A 16,314-nucleotide genomic window follows, 5' to 3' on the forward strand; every position below is an offset into this window, starting at 1 on the left:
TGACTTCACTTAGCATTATCTTCTCCAGTGCCATCAATTTACCTGAAAATACCATGATTTTATTCTCTTTTATTGCTGAGTAATATTTCATTGTGTATATATGCCATATTTTTTTAGTCTTTTGGGTATACACTGAGGAGAGGGATAGCTGGGTCAACTGGTGGTTCCATTCCAAGTTTTCCAGGGAATCTCCATACTGCTTTCCATATTGGCTGCACCATTTTGACTGTTAGAAATCAAGGATCTCCAATCACTTCATATCTGCCTAAACCCAACACAGACATTCAATATTTGAATGGACTCCTAAACTGATCATCCGGACCAGAAGTCTATATGCAACATTGTGGAATTATTCAGACATTCAAACATTTAAAGCACTCTGAGGAAGAAAGACTAAAAACTCTCTGGAAACATGAACCACTTGAGCCACTTCAGTAATTTTCAATTGCTTTGTGATGTGCAAGCAAAGAACCTCAATCGCTTTTGCACTGAAACACTTGAATCTCTGATAATTTTACACCCTTACTGCCATTTTCAGAACACCGTCATTTCCCCCACTGAAGTGGTTTTTAAAATATGTGAAGTGTTTCAATAATTTTAAATTATTTTCTATGGCACAGCTCGAACCCTGATCACTTCCAAATTTAAGAGCTAATAAAATTTGAAGTGGTCCAATATTTTCTAAAAAAATTATGTGTTGTGATTTCAATTGTTTTATAAATGATGTCAATTTGGATTGAATAGACTAAACAGTAATGTAACAATGTAATGATTCAAGATATATGCATTTAAACCTAACTGCATGAAAAGTCCATTAAAAATACAAATGCTCGAAAATGAGTCACATTTCTAACACTACTCCTTGAACACAATATCTTTACAAAACACATTTTTATTCCTTCATTTTTAGACATTGAATGAAACATGAATATCAAAATAAATAAATAAGCAAACAAACAAACTGAAAGAAGTAGTATATTTAAGTAAAGAGCAGAAAACAGTTTAAAAATGCTTCTTGGCAAAGAAATTATTACATCTCAGTAATATATAAATATAATATGCACCACATAAAGAGTCTCAAATGTATAGTTGGGCATTAGTTTCCAAATTGAGAAAACTTTAGATCATTTGATATAATATCTAGCAGAACTTTTTAAACTAACCTGTAACTACAGAAAACACTGAATTATTTGCTTAATTATAAATATTCCTTTGATATATATTTCAAAATACTCATGTATTTCCTTAATATTTATAAACAATCCTTTCTCTGACTTCCAAAATCCTTAGAATAAAACTGATGATCAGGAACATGAAATATGCAGTATTTTTATTCTTAGCATATAACTGAGATCAGAATACCAGGATGGAAGCAGCAAGGAGGTGAATCTGGGTGTACCCTTGAGGACAAAGGAGTATCAACAAAGGTAAATAATGCTAAACAAAGGCCACGGACATACTACTAGTTACCCTATATATAAAATTTCATCTTATGAATATGGAAATTGTGATCTCAAAAGGTTAAATTTTTATGACATACAAAAAAACAAAATTCTGGGCTGGGGATATAGGTCAGTTAGTAGAGAGCTTGCTTCACATGCACAAGGCCCTGGGATCAATCCCCAGCACCACACACACACATACATACATACATACATACATACATAAATAAATAAATAAATTCTCACTGTTGGTCTCCCTTATACATCATTTTTCCATAGTCATTGTCTAATAAATTTAGGCAGATACAGTAAAATAAATTGAATCTTTCTTTATTGACAATAAGAATTAACTTGGAAAATAATGAAATTTTAAAACACCCAACATGGTTCAACCCTACCATTGTATAGATGGAGAAGATGAGTTGAGATATGATGTGATTGGCAAGGGGCAGGCATCTGACCATAATTCAGGCCTATGTTTTATTTTAACAACTTACATTGTAGAGGCTTCTTGGAACATTCTATTCACATAGAATGTTTTTTCTGCTTTGTGTTATTATGAATGAGAAGGAAAAAGTCATGGACACTTGTTTGTAAAACATTTTTGTTTTGTAGAAAATGTATCTGAGAGGTCTTTCTACTCTATATTTTTTATCCATTATATTAGAGTTCATTATAAAAAGAAATGTAGAAATACTATAATATTCTCTTATGAGATGCATATATATATATATATACGGATAAAAATTTCAAGTTAATGACAGCTTGAAAATAAAACTACTTAATAGTATATCTGAATTGGAAACTTGAAGAAATATAAATATTCTTAACATTGATTAGTAGTAAATGATTAAATTAGTATTGTAATTGCACATTATTGTAATCCACACTAACTCTATAATTTTTATTTTTGACCCTCAAGAAAAGCTGTTTGCAGAACTGTGATAGTTATATAACATGAAAAATGGTTAGCATTATGATAATCATTTTCAGAATTCTACTGTATTCCACAGTTGCCTTTATAAACCAGTTTCCAAAAATAGTGCTGACTGTATCATTATGTGTATAGATTATTTTTAACTAGTGGGGATTTTATTCCCAATGCTCCAAAATTCTACTATTCAAAACTTTATTATAAAAGAGCAATATGTACTAATTTGGGGAATACCATAAAGCTCAAAGTGATGTGGTAAGTGTATCTTGTGGGAGGACAGCCCATGAACCTCTGTTGTTACAGAAAAGGTTTTAAAGACATGCAGTGGTGAGGAGGTACTTCAGAAAGCCAAACCCCAGTTTCACTGGACATAGACATTCAGGAACTATTAGGAATTATAACCAAAGCAGTTCACATGAAATAAGTATAAAACGTATGTACAAAGCTGTTCATTCTTACGAACATCCAAATTGCCAGTAACTATCTTAGAGTCATTCTACTTCAAGGAAGTTCCTGATACTGAAATTGTCCCAGTTCAGAAGCAAAATCAGGGCTCACAGTTGCAAATACATGCTAATGCAGTCCTCAGGGAAGTCCAAACCTGAGGCCTAACATGCAAAAGGTCTGTTGGGTGCTGAACAGATTTTACAGCTTGCCTTCACAGGAGGTAAATTAGGAAGCTCAATGGAACTTTAAAAATGAAATTCAGTTATATTTTAGTTGTTAAACGAATGTATATCTGCTTATATTGTAATTGCAACAAATAGTCTGAAAACAGAAAGTTTTACATCCATCAAAAGTTCCATCAACCAGGATTGACTACAGCGAAGATTAGCACGTGTACAATCACCTCTCACACATATTTAGGTAGGAGGAAGGTTAGACAGATACATTATAAACCTCTAATAAATGCAAATATACAAATAAATATAAAGTATATATATTTATCTTATTCAAGAAAAATAACCTAAACTGACCATTAAGTACTTACTGAAATTTCAATAAAATATTTCATTTTTGAATCTGCTATGGAGACTATTTTTAAAAATTTCTTATTCCTCTTTATTTAAAAATGACTGAAAATAATAAGTTTAAAGTCACTACTTCTAAAGGTATATGTTTTAATTTTAGGTCTTACTGACTATTTGTTGTGAAATATGAGATAATAATATGGGCACAGCCATTTAACACATCTGACAACTCTCTCTTTACCCTTCATCCAAATTAACCTCACTTTGGAGACACTTGCAATTTCTTCTAAAATTGTTTTTACCATAACCTATTTACATGTTTTTTTTTGAAATTCTTCTATTATATCTTTAAGTTACTTTTTTTCTGATCTTCCAAATATCTAGTTATATCAAAATGGTATTTAACTTTTTCAATTTTTATTCACAATATTTTCTAAAATTACTTAAATGTTTTTGTTTATTTTGCTTTAAAGGATTTTCTTAAGCCTCTTCTTGATGTTACTTTATGTGCTTTCAGCCATGACAATTTTTTATTCATATAACTGAAGATACTTTAATTTTTAAATTTTTAATACTTAAATTTTTTAATACTTAATTTAAAAAAAAATTCCTTGGTTAAACTCCATCAAGCTTCTTTTTCATTTTGCTTTGTTGTCTTATGATATTTTCCATCCACTTATCCTCTTTTTTTTTGTTTTTCTTCTTTAAAGAGAGAGATCATTATTGACCAACTTTATGAAACCACAAAGAAGCTTTGTTTTCCGAACCTTGGCCTATTTCCTTGTGTTCAGTTTCTTTCCTTTCTCTGCATTCTGCTTGCATTTCCTTTTCCTTCTGATTTCTCCTCTTCTTTTGCTTTCTATTTAAATTTGCATAATTGTTATTACTCATTCTGATTATGGTGGGCAGAATGATACTCCAAAGATGGTCATGCCCATTATAATATATAGGACCTGTGAATATGTTGCATCACATGATAGAAAGAACTGTGCTAATACAAATTTTCTGCATTTAAAATAGCTATAGTATTATGGCTTATTCATACAGACCTAATCTAATGACAGGAGTCCTGAAAAGCAGAGCACTTTCCACTGTTGCAGTCAGACTTCATGTAAAAGGAACTTTATCTTTTTGTTAGAAAGGGAAACATGCAAAGCAAGAAATTAAAAGGTCTAACTGACTATTTGCTATGAAACTGAAAGCAGCCTCAAAGAGTACAGACCAGACCCAGGCTGGGAGCCAGGAGGGAAATAGGGGTCTCCGACAATGACAAAAACCCGAATTCAGCTGGGAATGAAAGTTCTCTGAAGAATCTTCTTGTAGGTTAGGAATCCTACAGACTGCTTAATCTTGAGTGACTAGATCATTGTGGCTATGGAGAGATGGAATGTTGCAGATTAAGAGCCAAAATTATAATGAGCTATCTTAGGCCTTTTAGTAACATTACCTTAAATTTTGTATCTGACCTAACATTCTCCTAATTGATCAATATTCTTCTTGGGATGTACTAAGCTAAGCTTATCAGACCTCTAACCTCCACCAACCCTAATGCCAGAAGTATAATAAGATGACATCTGAAAACTACGGAAGAGATTTTCCCACCTTGCTATAGCCCACCTACCTGGTTCTCCCACCAATGCAAATGTATTGATTCATGACTTTCATTTTTTATGTGGCTATAAAAGTCCATGTAACCTCTTCGACAGTAAAACATGCCATCCAGCAAAACTTTAGTCCATCTTGCTGGACCATGATCTTTCATACTTGGTTTATAATAAACTATTTCTTTCTTTCTTTAAAACAGTCATTATTTTACATTGACACAGCCAACAAACTGAATAAGTTTGGAGGTGGATGCTTTCATCCAAAGGATGTAGCTCTGTCAACACCTTGGTTTCAACCAAGAAAACCTCATCAAGTTCCGCCACACTTTTAAAATTGAGATATTTTTGTTATAGTGAGAGCTAAATTGTATTGATTTATTATGGTGCTAATGGGAAAACTACACATAGGTATATTTTATAGAAGTTTTGAGAGGCCCAGTGTGCAACTTACTGTCACTGTGTTCCTGGAACTTTCTCTGTGAATGCAATCCTACCATTCTGTTATGCAAGGGTTTAGTGTAGCAAAGGTTCTCCACCTTGTGAGAGATTACCACCTTCTTATTGCATTATTTTTAGCTAGGAAGATAGGCTGTAGATAGAAATAATGTCAGGTTAGCCTGTCTCCTCCATAATCTTCACCATCCTTTCCTTTCTTCAGAGCTAAACCGATTCTCTGCAAAGATACTTGCTATTTTTTTCTGAGATATCTATACTTCTAGATATTATCTTCTATTAAATGGTCCTTAAGAATGTCTTTTAAGTTTAGAGAAATTCATAATCCTCCAGCTGTCAAAGAAGGCACATCTCAGACTATCTTGTCTTTTATTGCATCTAGCACCCTACTTCACTATTTCCTTCCTAATGTACAAATTCTGGTTCTGGCACTTTCCTTATTTTATTGTGATAAAATGTTATATTCCAATGTTTGCTCATTTGTTATTGTTGTGAACTTTTTAGATGTAAAGAGGATATTAAAGAAAGGAATTTTGGTATTCAATATTTTCTTAGAATCTTATGGTTTCTGTGTGGAGGATAGATTGGAAGTGGGTAGATGAAGAAATAAAAAAAAACCCTGAAAATTCATTCAACTAAAGTGGAAAATGATGGTACCCCATTTGGAGATTGACAGTTACAGTGAGATCAGATTTTAGTTATTTCTTCAAAATAGAGTCAATATGATTTGCTAGGGGGTATGGCATATGAGGAAAAGAGAAAAGAAAAAAAATGTTTCAAAAGTATTTGGTGGGCGGCCACATGGTATTATCAAAACTTCTCATTGCCTGAAGAATAGGTCCATATTCTTTAGTGCACTATTTAAGACTCCCTTAAATGTCATACCTCTAGGCCCTTCTAATCTTATTCATCATGTATGACAGCCATATTGTGTTCTAGAGTGTACTTAGTAGAAGGTGATGACTACAGTGTAATATCAAAGAAGAATTTATTAATCACTATAAACTGTATTGAAGAAATAGTTCTATACATATATATGCATAAATATATATAATATTATGCACTGCTTATACGAAGAAAGCTGGACATACTATAGCAGTATGAAATTTTATTCATTTGATATAAAGCATTTCAAAAAGAAACTTTGTGTGAGATGGCATATTGAAATCCTACCTGAAGCATGCCACACAGGAATGACAATATTCAGTGTAATAATACAAAATCAATAGATGTCATTAAACTTACCAACTGAAGCAAATTTGAATGCCATTTTGTTGATTATTAATTAAACTGATGCCTGTCAAATTGAAACTAAAATTTCTCTTTTGCTTGAAAATTGGTCTTCTTTTCCTGTAAAATACTGATTGAAGTTAAAGTAATGGAGCCATTAGCAAATAATCCCATCAGATATATTTTTTGACAATGAGGTTTGACTTTTTTAAAAGAAAAATCTGTCTGTATAAATTCCATGAAGAAAGCTTTTGGAAATGGTCCTTTAACTCTTATTGATCATGACCTTGGCATTCAAAGTCTAATTATACTAAAATCTTCCCCGTGTCTCTTGTGTACTAGAAGATCATTATCTGAAATTAATCAGTTCTTCAAACACATAGTTTTTAATTATCATGATGTTATTGAGATAGAAAAAATTAAAAATATAGATATTGTACTAATTTCAGATATTTTATTTATAAAAATTAAAGTATTAATATGAAAGTAAATGTGTAATATATTTTACATCTTATAACTACAAAAATGACATAAGACTAAAGATCCCTTTCTGCTTTTGACAGACATTACGTTTCAGAAGAGAATAATAACTTTAAAATAATATTACTAATATTCTTGGGTGCTTATTAGGTGCCAGTAACTATTCAAAATTCTCTATTTTCTTTTAACAAATTACTAGTTATCACTTAGTATGTGCAAGCACTCTAACAAACACTTTACAATCACTACCTTGTCCAATACTTACAACCACATGAAACTAAATAATTAATTCCCCTGTATAGAAATGAAGGAAAAGAAGTATGAGAGGTGACCAAAACTTTCTGTAATCCTACTGTACAATACATATTATATGATGTTGTAACCCCATAGGCAAAATTCTACGAGAGACTCAAAGATCCCAGCCCCTAAATACTGGCAAGACATGTGGATATGATGAGATTTGCCTGCTGTGATTAGATTATGTTACCATGGCAAAGGTGAAAGGATTTCACAGATGTAATTAAGGTCCCTAATCCAATTGTCTTTAAATTCTACCAAACAAAGACTATGCTGGTGGGCTCCATCAAGCCCTTTAAAAGAGTCCATGCCTTGCCTGAATGACAGATTCCAAGTAACAGAGATGTTCACCTATAGCCTTAAACAAACAAAACAATGTGCTGTGGAGAAGACCACATGGCAGAAAACTATGAACACTGGTAGGGTCTAAGGATCATCATCATATCACTAGTAAGGATGGAATTCTACTTCTACCTAGTGCACTTGGAAGAGGACCCCATGCTTCAAATGAAAACTGTAGTCCTGAGTGACACCATGGTCTAGCCTATTAGAAACTGAGTGGAGAAGTCAGCTAAACCATCCCTGATTTCCTGACCCACACTGACAGGGAGGTAATAGATTTATGCTGTATTAAGTTACTGATTTGTTATACAATAATTTAAAACACTGTAGTTAACCCAGGTCTTGGTTTTGCCTCATTATTAGCTTAACTGCCATTCTTAAAAGAATATTGGGTTTTTTTTTTTTTTTGAACTCTACATGTCTGTCAGTAACAGTGAAGAATAGATTTTCTGAACACTTCTATGACAAAGTAGGCTTCATCAAGACACTAAAAAATGCATTATATTTACACTGCTGAGACTACTATGGGTACCAAATGAACCCAATGTCATTCTTTAATATCACGTTATAAAGAAGTATAAGTTGAGAGTAGTTACACGTAGAAAACGGAGCAAACTGCATAGTTTATAGATCCTTTAATCCAAATTTCAAATATAACTAACTACAAGCACAATCTCTCATTGATAAATCTTACCTCTCTCACATATGAGTCATTTCTAGCTCTGATTCACCATCTATGATTCATTCTTTTAATCTGCTTGCGTGCCTGGCATTAATCTCATCCCATAATATCTGCTGATGTCATGGTTATTTTTATTTTTTCTCCATTAAAAATGAAAACTCTTTTAAATTTAATTTTAAGGACAAAAATCCAGATACATGCTATTTGTAAGATGTACTTACAACTTAACAATGCAAAAAATGAAAATCAAGAGTAGGAAGAGAATATACCATGCAAATACAAAAACAAAACTTGGCATTATAATGGTCCTCACACAATAGAATGTAAGGAAAAAGTGTAAATGGTATCAGAGTTTGTACACTCCAAGTACAAGTCTCTCTGTCTACACTAGCAGAAGATTCACACAGCACATGTATCCCTGAGGACATCTTTCTAGTTCTATGTCTACTGTTTCACCTTTGTGCAGTCACAGGGGTCCTGGAGCACATGAACTCTGTTCTCCTTCACTAAGTTCTCTGATATTTTGGACAGCAAAGGTGTTGACTTTGGCTCACTGCTTTTAACATTCTTTCTCTCATCTTTAATTTTGCTGTACAAAATTAAAGTAGAGGGAATTTACTGAAATAGATTTAAAACACATATGATCTTAAAGAAAGTATGTTGTAAGTTTAACAATTTCAGTTTGTAGTCTTCAGGATTTGACCCTTGATGTTCATAGACCTGTCCTGTTCCCTCCCAGTGGAACCTCTGATTTAATTTAAAGAGGTAAACTTCTACTCTTTTATCTTTGAATCCTTCTCATAATTAGCTATGCATGGCTGGTCACAGCTCTGATAACATTACTTTCAAATGTCATTTAAGTATTTCAGTATTGTTAGGTTGCATGTGTTTATGGCTACATTTCCTGGATTCCTAGATCATTAGAAACTGCCCAATAAGAATTCCTTTTCTTTTGAAAATGATTTTTTAAAAATCTATTTCTATATCCCAACTTCCATATTTAAATGTTTCAGAATAATTCCTCTTACTCCAGACAGATAATTAAAATTTGATGCCTAATCCCAAGTACCTATGGTATCAGGTTATCACATCAAAAGCCCTGTTCCATCACTCATTCCTCTTTCTCTCTGTTTCTTTTCCGGAGAGTTTGAGTGCTTCTTTCCCCTCTCTTTTTGCCCTCTGACCCAGCAAGACTATAAAGATAAGAGCTACATTTTTCTTTAAGCTCTCTGGAGAGAAAGCACTCCACAGGGTGCTTTATGACACCCTCCAGCATCTCACAGATCTTATTGGCAGGAACTTTGCTGAGTACAAAGCAAGGCTGAATGGCAAGTTCCTTTGGCAGCCTGGATCTTTTTTAAAGTAGGAAGTGAAAGATGCTAGAAAGAGGATTTATTCTCTTCTGAAATCCTTGCCCTATCCTAAGAATGCTAACATACATTAATGTTAAAACTCAAGAAACCCCCAAATCCAAAGATGATAGAAATGTGTGAATATATAAGTGAATGTGATGGAATTCTAAGCACACTGAGAGGTGATTTTTCTACATCTAACTTAGGCGGTTTGTTATTAAGGAATCTCTGGAAATAGAATGGAAAATGCATTACTCCACTAGGCACAAAAACATGGAATTTGATGCTTAAGGAATGTGTCTTCTGAACACAGGCTGTCCCTTTCAAAGATAGTATAGTTATTTATACTATCAGCATAAGTCCAATGGCTATATTGATTCTTTCTCACTTTGTGATACACAGAGTCATGATAACAGGTTAAGTACTACTCAAAGACTCATTAAATGTCATGATTGACATGTTAATGAATTTAGAAAAACTTGCAAAGAAAACTCAGTGCTGTGTATTAATAAATAAAATACACTGCATTACCACCTTGAAGTCCTCATAGCTAACCGAATAACAATATTTAAGGATTTAACATAAAGGATTACTTAATAATACTTTATAGTACTTACAATAATGCATATTATGATTTATATTTTTTATAAAAGGTGTAAAAATAAAGCTCTGAGTTAAAACTTAACTGTATGGATGTGTATAGGCAATAGATTATAAATTTAAAAGAATAAAACTCTCAGACTTCATATAAAAATACAGTAACTACCTAAAATATCAAACAAATGAGAAATATTGAGGATTTTTTTCTTGAGGGAGGCAGTTTACCTATTTATTTGTTGGTTTTATTTTTTATATACAGAATGGAACCATGACCCAAATAATATTCATTTCCTTTTAGTAAAATAAAATTCCTATAATAAAATTAGTCATCTTTGACTGTATCTTTTAAACTTTAGCTGAACTATCATGATGAAAAACAAATGACATCATTACTATATGATGAATCATTTTGTATATTTTTTTCTACACAGTAATAAAAAATGAAAAAAAAATCTGCTATAACCACAGCCAAATTTTCTTTCAAATGATAAAACACTAATCCAAATATATATGTTTTCCCAGAATTGTAGTAGTAGTATAGATTGTGACTCTATATCTGGTTAAAGTGAAAAAGGAAATTGTTTTAAGAGATTTAAGTTTATAGTAGTTTTCGTGGCCATTGCTACATGTTTAATCCTGGAAAGGTTCAATCTCATTTAAATATCACCTCCCATCAATCACCAGTGCTTTCCTTCCTGGGTCATTGAGAACATAATAATTCATTGTGTCATTTGAAGGTGTGCTGACCTACTTTCACTAGTTAATTTCAAGAGAAGGATCAGATGGTCCATGGTTTTCACAATTGATTTGACAATAGATCTTTACTAGAGACCCACAACATGATCCGAGGACATTCCAGGCAGCAGAGGCTCAAGGTCATTATTGAAATGAAAATTCCTCAAATTAATTGGTTGCCTTAACTGCATTCTCTGCCAGTTGACTATTTTATGTCAATCAAGACAGAATAAGATAATTTTGAATTTCAAATTTGGAAAATATTATCATATGTGATTAAAAAGAAATCACAATTTGAGAGCTGGATGACTTTATAGTCATAGAATATTCTATTCTAACCATGTTTTAGATTCTATTGAATTCTCTCTCCACATTTAAAGAAACTGGCCAAATTATTGAAATAATATTTACTATATTTTTGGATACTCTTCACTCTTTTAATTTCACTTTAAAATATTTCTAATATAGACACTTCTATCTTTTGAAAGGATTTTTCTGCATGACTTCATTTTGCCCCATAACCTTAAATACACTCATAGAAAAACTAGTGAAATATTCAAATATTTTGTCCCACACCAAAATCCATCAAAGAACTTATGATAATTGTGGGTAGTTATTGGAAATGATAAATTATCAATTACCTTGATGATTTAGTAAAAAGGCATTATATAAAAATGAGCAACTTTACTTTTTTTTCTAAAAATTATACAACTGAAAAGGATTCCAAGGAGAAATTGGCCTAGGTTTTGACTTTCAAACACATAATCCAAAGCATACACCTAGAGACTAGAAATAAATAGGAATGGAGAGAGAGAGGGAGGGAGAGAGGGAAATAGGGAGAGAGAGAGGGAAATAGGGAGGGAGAGAGGGAGGGAGAAAAGGAGGGGGAGAGAGAGAAGTTTGGATTATTTTCTATAATTACTCTCTCTAGTATCGTCCTGTTATGAATGAACTTTCATATATATATATATATATATATATATATATATATATATATGAAGCTTTTTTTACTTTACAAAAATTCCCTTTTTAAAATAGAACATGCAAAATAATAGCCTACCTTTGATACACTTTCTTTATATCTTGAAGCTAAACTAGTTCTTATTTTTCTGTTTTATAGGCAGAACCTACTCAGTTTCCTTCTCCTGTCTTCATGAGACATATTTTCCATTTCAAATTTTATTTTTATGGCTGTACTTGGAAACCTTTTCAATTTTCCCAATATCCTTTTGAGATAGAAATATTTAACCATTTTGCCTGTTCTTTCTTCATTGCCAATGCTTTCTATTTATGATGTTTTATTGACACTTGGCAGGAAGTTATACTTGTACAAGTTTAGTGAATCTGTGATCTTGATATTATACCTTTCACAATAATATAACAATATCATCCAGTATTTTACAGCATTTTAATCTTTAATTTCTCTTCTGTACAGTAGTTCATTTTATAAATTATGGCATGCTTAGAAGATTTGGTGAGTTGAAGTATCTGTTTTACGTATACAGAAATGGATATTAAGTGAAGTTTAACTATACCAAAGGTAATGATACATGTCTGACTATAATTCTCATTTGTGGAATTTTGTCTCAGAAATTCTTTTTTAGAAATGATCAAGGGAAAAATAACTACTTTTTGCTTTCAAAATGCTAAAGATGTGACAAAAATACACAAATAATAGTATGTTAATATGAACCAATCAGCACAGGAATTGAAAGGAGAGAGAGAGAGAGAGAGAGAGAGAGAGAGAGAGAGAGAGAGAGAAGAAAAGGAAAGAAAAGAAAATCTTAGTGAAGAATGAAGGAACCATCTCTACTGAGGTGGTCAAAATAGTTGACTAGATTGGGAGGTCCCTATCTAGGTGCAGCAGTCTTTCTTTCCAATTCTTCTTGAATTATGTGCTGTTAGAGCAAGAGGGAGAAGATGTTAATCCCTTCCTGTTTTGTGTTACTCTCTGGGCTGCCAGTAGGAGTGGCCTAAAGTATATGCAGTTTGATTTAAGACTCGGCTTCCCTTCTCACCAGCATGAAGTGAGATGTGTCAGGAAGTACTGTCGGTTGGTGTTTCGTCCATTCTGACCAGATCAGTGCACCCCAGGTACAGTTTCTGCAGTGTTCTTTGAAAGAAGTTCCAGAGGTTGGGGATTATAAGCAAGACTCAGGGGCTTTGTTTTGTGGCATCTGCTTTGGAGAGACTAGATCAACCACCCTTAGAACTAGAGAGTAGCCAATTTCATGGAGAGTCTAGTTTTCAGGAACCACCAGAGAAATCCAATCATAGGGCAGGCGAGATCCTCCACTCACTGCTGTTCAGAAGCCCAGCTTGCCTGAGTTTAGTCCCTGGGTGTATTCACCCTTGCCCACTCAGACTCCTGGCCAGCCTTAGCTGGTTACATGAGCCGCCAGACACAAAGGAGAAGCAAGTCAGTCTCTCCTCACCCTTCCGACTGGAATCTCCCTGGGTGCAATTTCTCTGCTCTTGTTTCACTCACATTCTGCTGGGCAACACTCAGCCACTGGGTTGGGCTCTGCTGGATACTGTGGAACAGTTTGCTCTGATCTCCTAGAAGGAGTCCTCTCTGCAACAAGATGACCCCAAGATGGCACCTACCTCAGCTCTCTTTGGCCAGATGAGATACAGAGTGAGCTTTTCAAGCACCATTATGAAATGCAGTCTCTGGATCAGCTAAGTTTAGGCAGCTTTTTTGATCTTAGGTCTACCAATTCTTTGTTCTCTCTCCTTCTATGGCGAATAGGCATTGCTATGGCCACTTTTCTGCACTGGTGTGGCAGCTGGGTGGGCTCCAATGTATTCTTTCTTCTTTGCTTATTGTACCCAAATTTCTGAGTCCCTAAGTTACTTTGAATGACCAATATTGAATTTTAGTGAAATCCCTCTTTTATTCATCTCATTGAGAAGCTGTTCACCTGCTGCTTTAGTCCTGAGTCACTGTGTAACTCCATTATCTTCTAATTCCTCTATATTTCTTTCTTATTTATTTATTTATTTTTGGCACCAGAGATCGAATACAAGGGCTTTTAACCACTGAGCTATATCCCCAGCTTTTTATTTTTTTATTTTTTTATTTTGAGACAGTGTCTCAATAAGTTGCTTAGGGCCTAAGTTACTAAAGCTAGCTTTGAACTTGTGGTCCTCCTGGCTTAGCTTCCCAAGTCACTGGACCACACTCTTTCTGATTCACAAATATGTCCAAGACTTTGACATCACACTGGATAGATGTCTAATAAAAACCTGATCATTGCTAATATATTTAATAGCATATTTTGAATCCTCTTTTTTATTTTTTGTTTCCCACATTCACAACCTTAATTCAAGACCTCTACCATTTTGACTCTTCATTTTATTTCTGAAATCCTAATTCTAATATATACGTATACCAAACTGTTTCCAGGGCCTCTCCTAGAGGAAATTGGTAATGATGCTGATAATGTTCCCTTACCCTTTTTTCTATTCCAAACTTCATATTTAGAATGCCTTTCTTTTCCAGTGTAACAGCTAAGTTCGAAAGTATTATTTAGTGACTTGCTAGTCTCTTCCCTACTAAAGAGCCCTTCTTGTGGTTTCTTGTGTTTGAGATGTTGTCTTTCCAATATTTCAAATACTTCTGTCTATTGTTCCCACGTAATAATCCCCTTCACACTCTCCTTCAATTGTCAGAGTTTATGTTTGGTACTCTATCTTAAGTCTCATAGCTTCACTCCTTCTCAACAATGCAGTACATTGACCTTTGCTCTTTGATTCATGCCTGAACAACATGTGTTACATAGCCACTACATATGATCCACATATACATCATGTGTTATACATACATTAACATGTATTATATAAAATGTATACATATGTGCACAAAAGAATACATTATAAACAATAGAGAATGTAGCATGTGTATTTCTCTGCAACACTTCTCTTCATGGTCATCTTTGCAGATTGTGGAGAAAAAAATTTAAAGTAGCTAAGTGCTTTCACAAGATCCTGCCTCCCCTTTTCGAAGTTCACATCACAGATGGCTCCACTGTGCATCAAAGTTAAGAAGTACCAGTCTGAAACAGGACTGTGCTACTTGATCTGTATATCTATTGAGTCCTAAACCTCCCCTTAATTGGAAAAATGATTAAATTGTTGAGATAAGAAAAATCTAACTTCATATTTCAGGATAATATACGTGGAAAAAATCATCCACCAGTTCTTCCTAGATTGTCTGCTTACACTAATGTCAATTATTAAAATGAAGAATTATTTTTTTCAGAAAAGTAAAAATACTTCCAATCCTATCAGAACATTTCCATAAATATCTGTTTTATTATAAAAACACTGTTTTCATAACTTTGCCTATAGACTTTAGTGAAGAGAGGAAAGTATTTTGCAACAGCAAAGCATTTGCAAAGATTGTAGTTTTATTGAGATAAAAAGGGAATAAATATGAATTCCAGGTGAAAATGTATAATGTTAACATGTCCCAGGCTCCAGTGACATCTCATTGAGGTGAAAGGGCAAGAAAGGAGGAATTCTGGGGACTAGCTTGCATTCACATTCTCTTACATAACAAATACTTAACATACACAGAAATTGAAATTCAAAAGCATTAAAAATTTGAGCAAGGGCACACAACTGAATTTGAAATTACATATCTAATTTCTAAGTCCATGGTTTTCCTACTGGACAGAATGTGAGGGTACTAGTACCTCACCATCTTGTATTTTAATAAAATACATAGATGTGCCTTGTATTATCTATTTTATAGGCATGGTCTTTATTCCTTCTATGCATCTTGTAATATACTTTTTGCTTCCTCAAATGTCTATTATATAGACATTAAGACCACAAATTCTTTTTTAAAAAGACTAATGACATGAAATGTCATAGAAATTGGTATTCACATGACTCTTAATAGAGATATGTCACTCTGCTCCCAACCCATAATAACCTCTTTAAAGTTCCCTGTGCACTTTGTTGTATGTACAGGTCATACTGGACAAATAGGAGGAATGCATAAACTGGAGCATAAGGAATTATCAGACTGAAACTTAGATGTATATTCTCTTCAAAAGAGGCAATTATGTCTCATTCTTAAACATCAGTCAGCATTTGGACCTTTGCTAGCTCTTACCCTAACACAATTCCAGCCATTTTAACATTTTAAAATATGCTGTAATGGCATTTTTCAAACTTAAATG

This window comes from Ictidomys tridecemlineatus, chromosome 7, assembly GCF_052094955.1.
Source record: "Ictidomys tridecemlineatus isolate mIctTri1 chromosome 7, mIctTri1.hap1, whole genome shotgun sequence".
Taxonomy (NCBI): Eukaryota; Metazoa; Chordata; class Mammalia; order Rodentia; family Sciuridae; genus Ictidomys; species Ictidomys tridecemlineatus.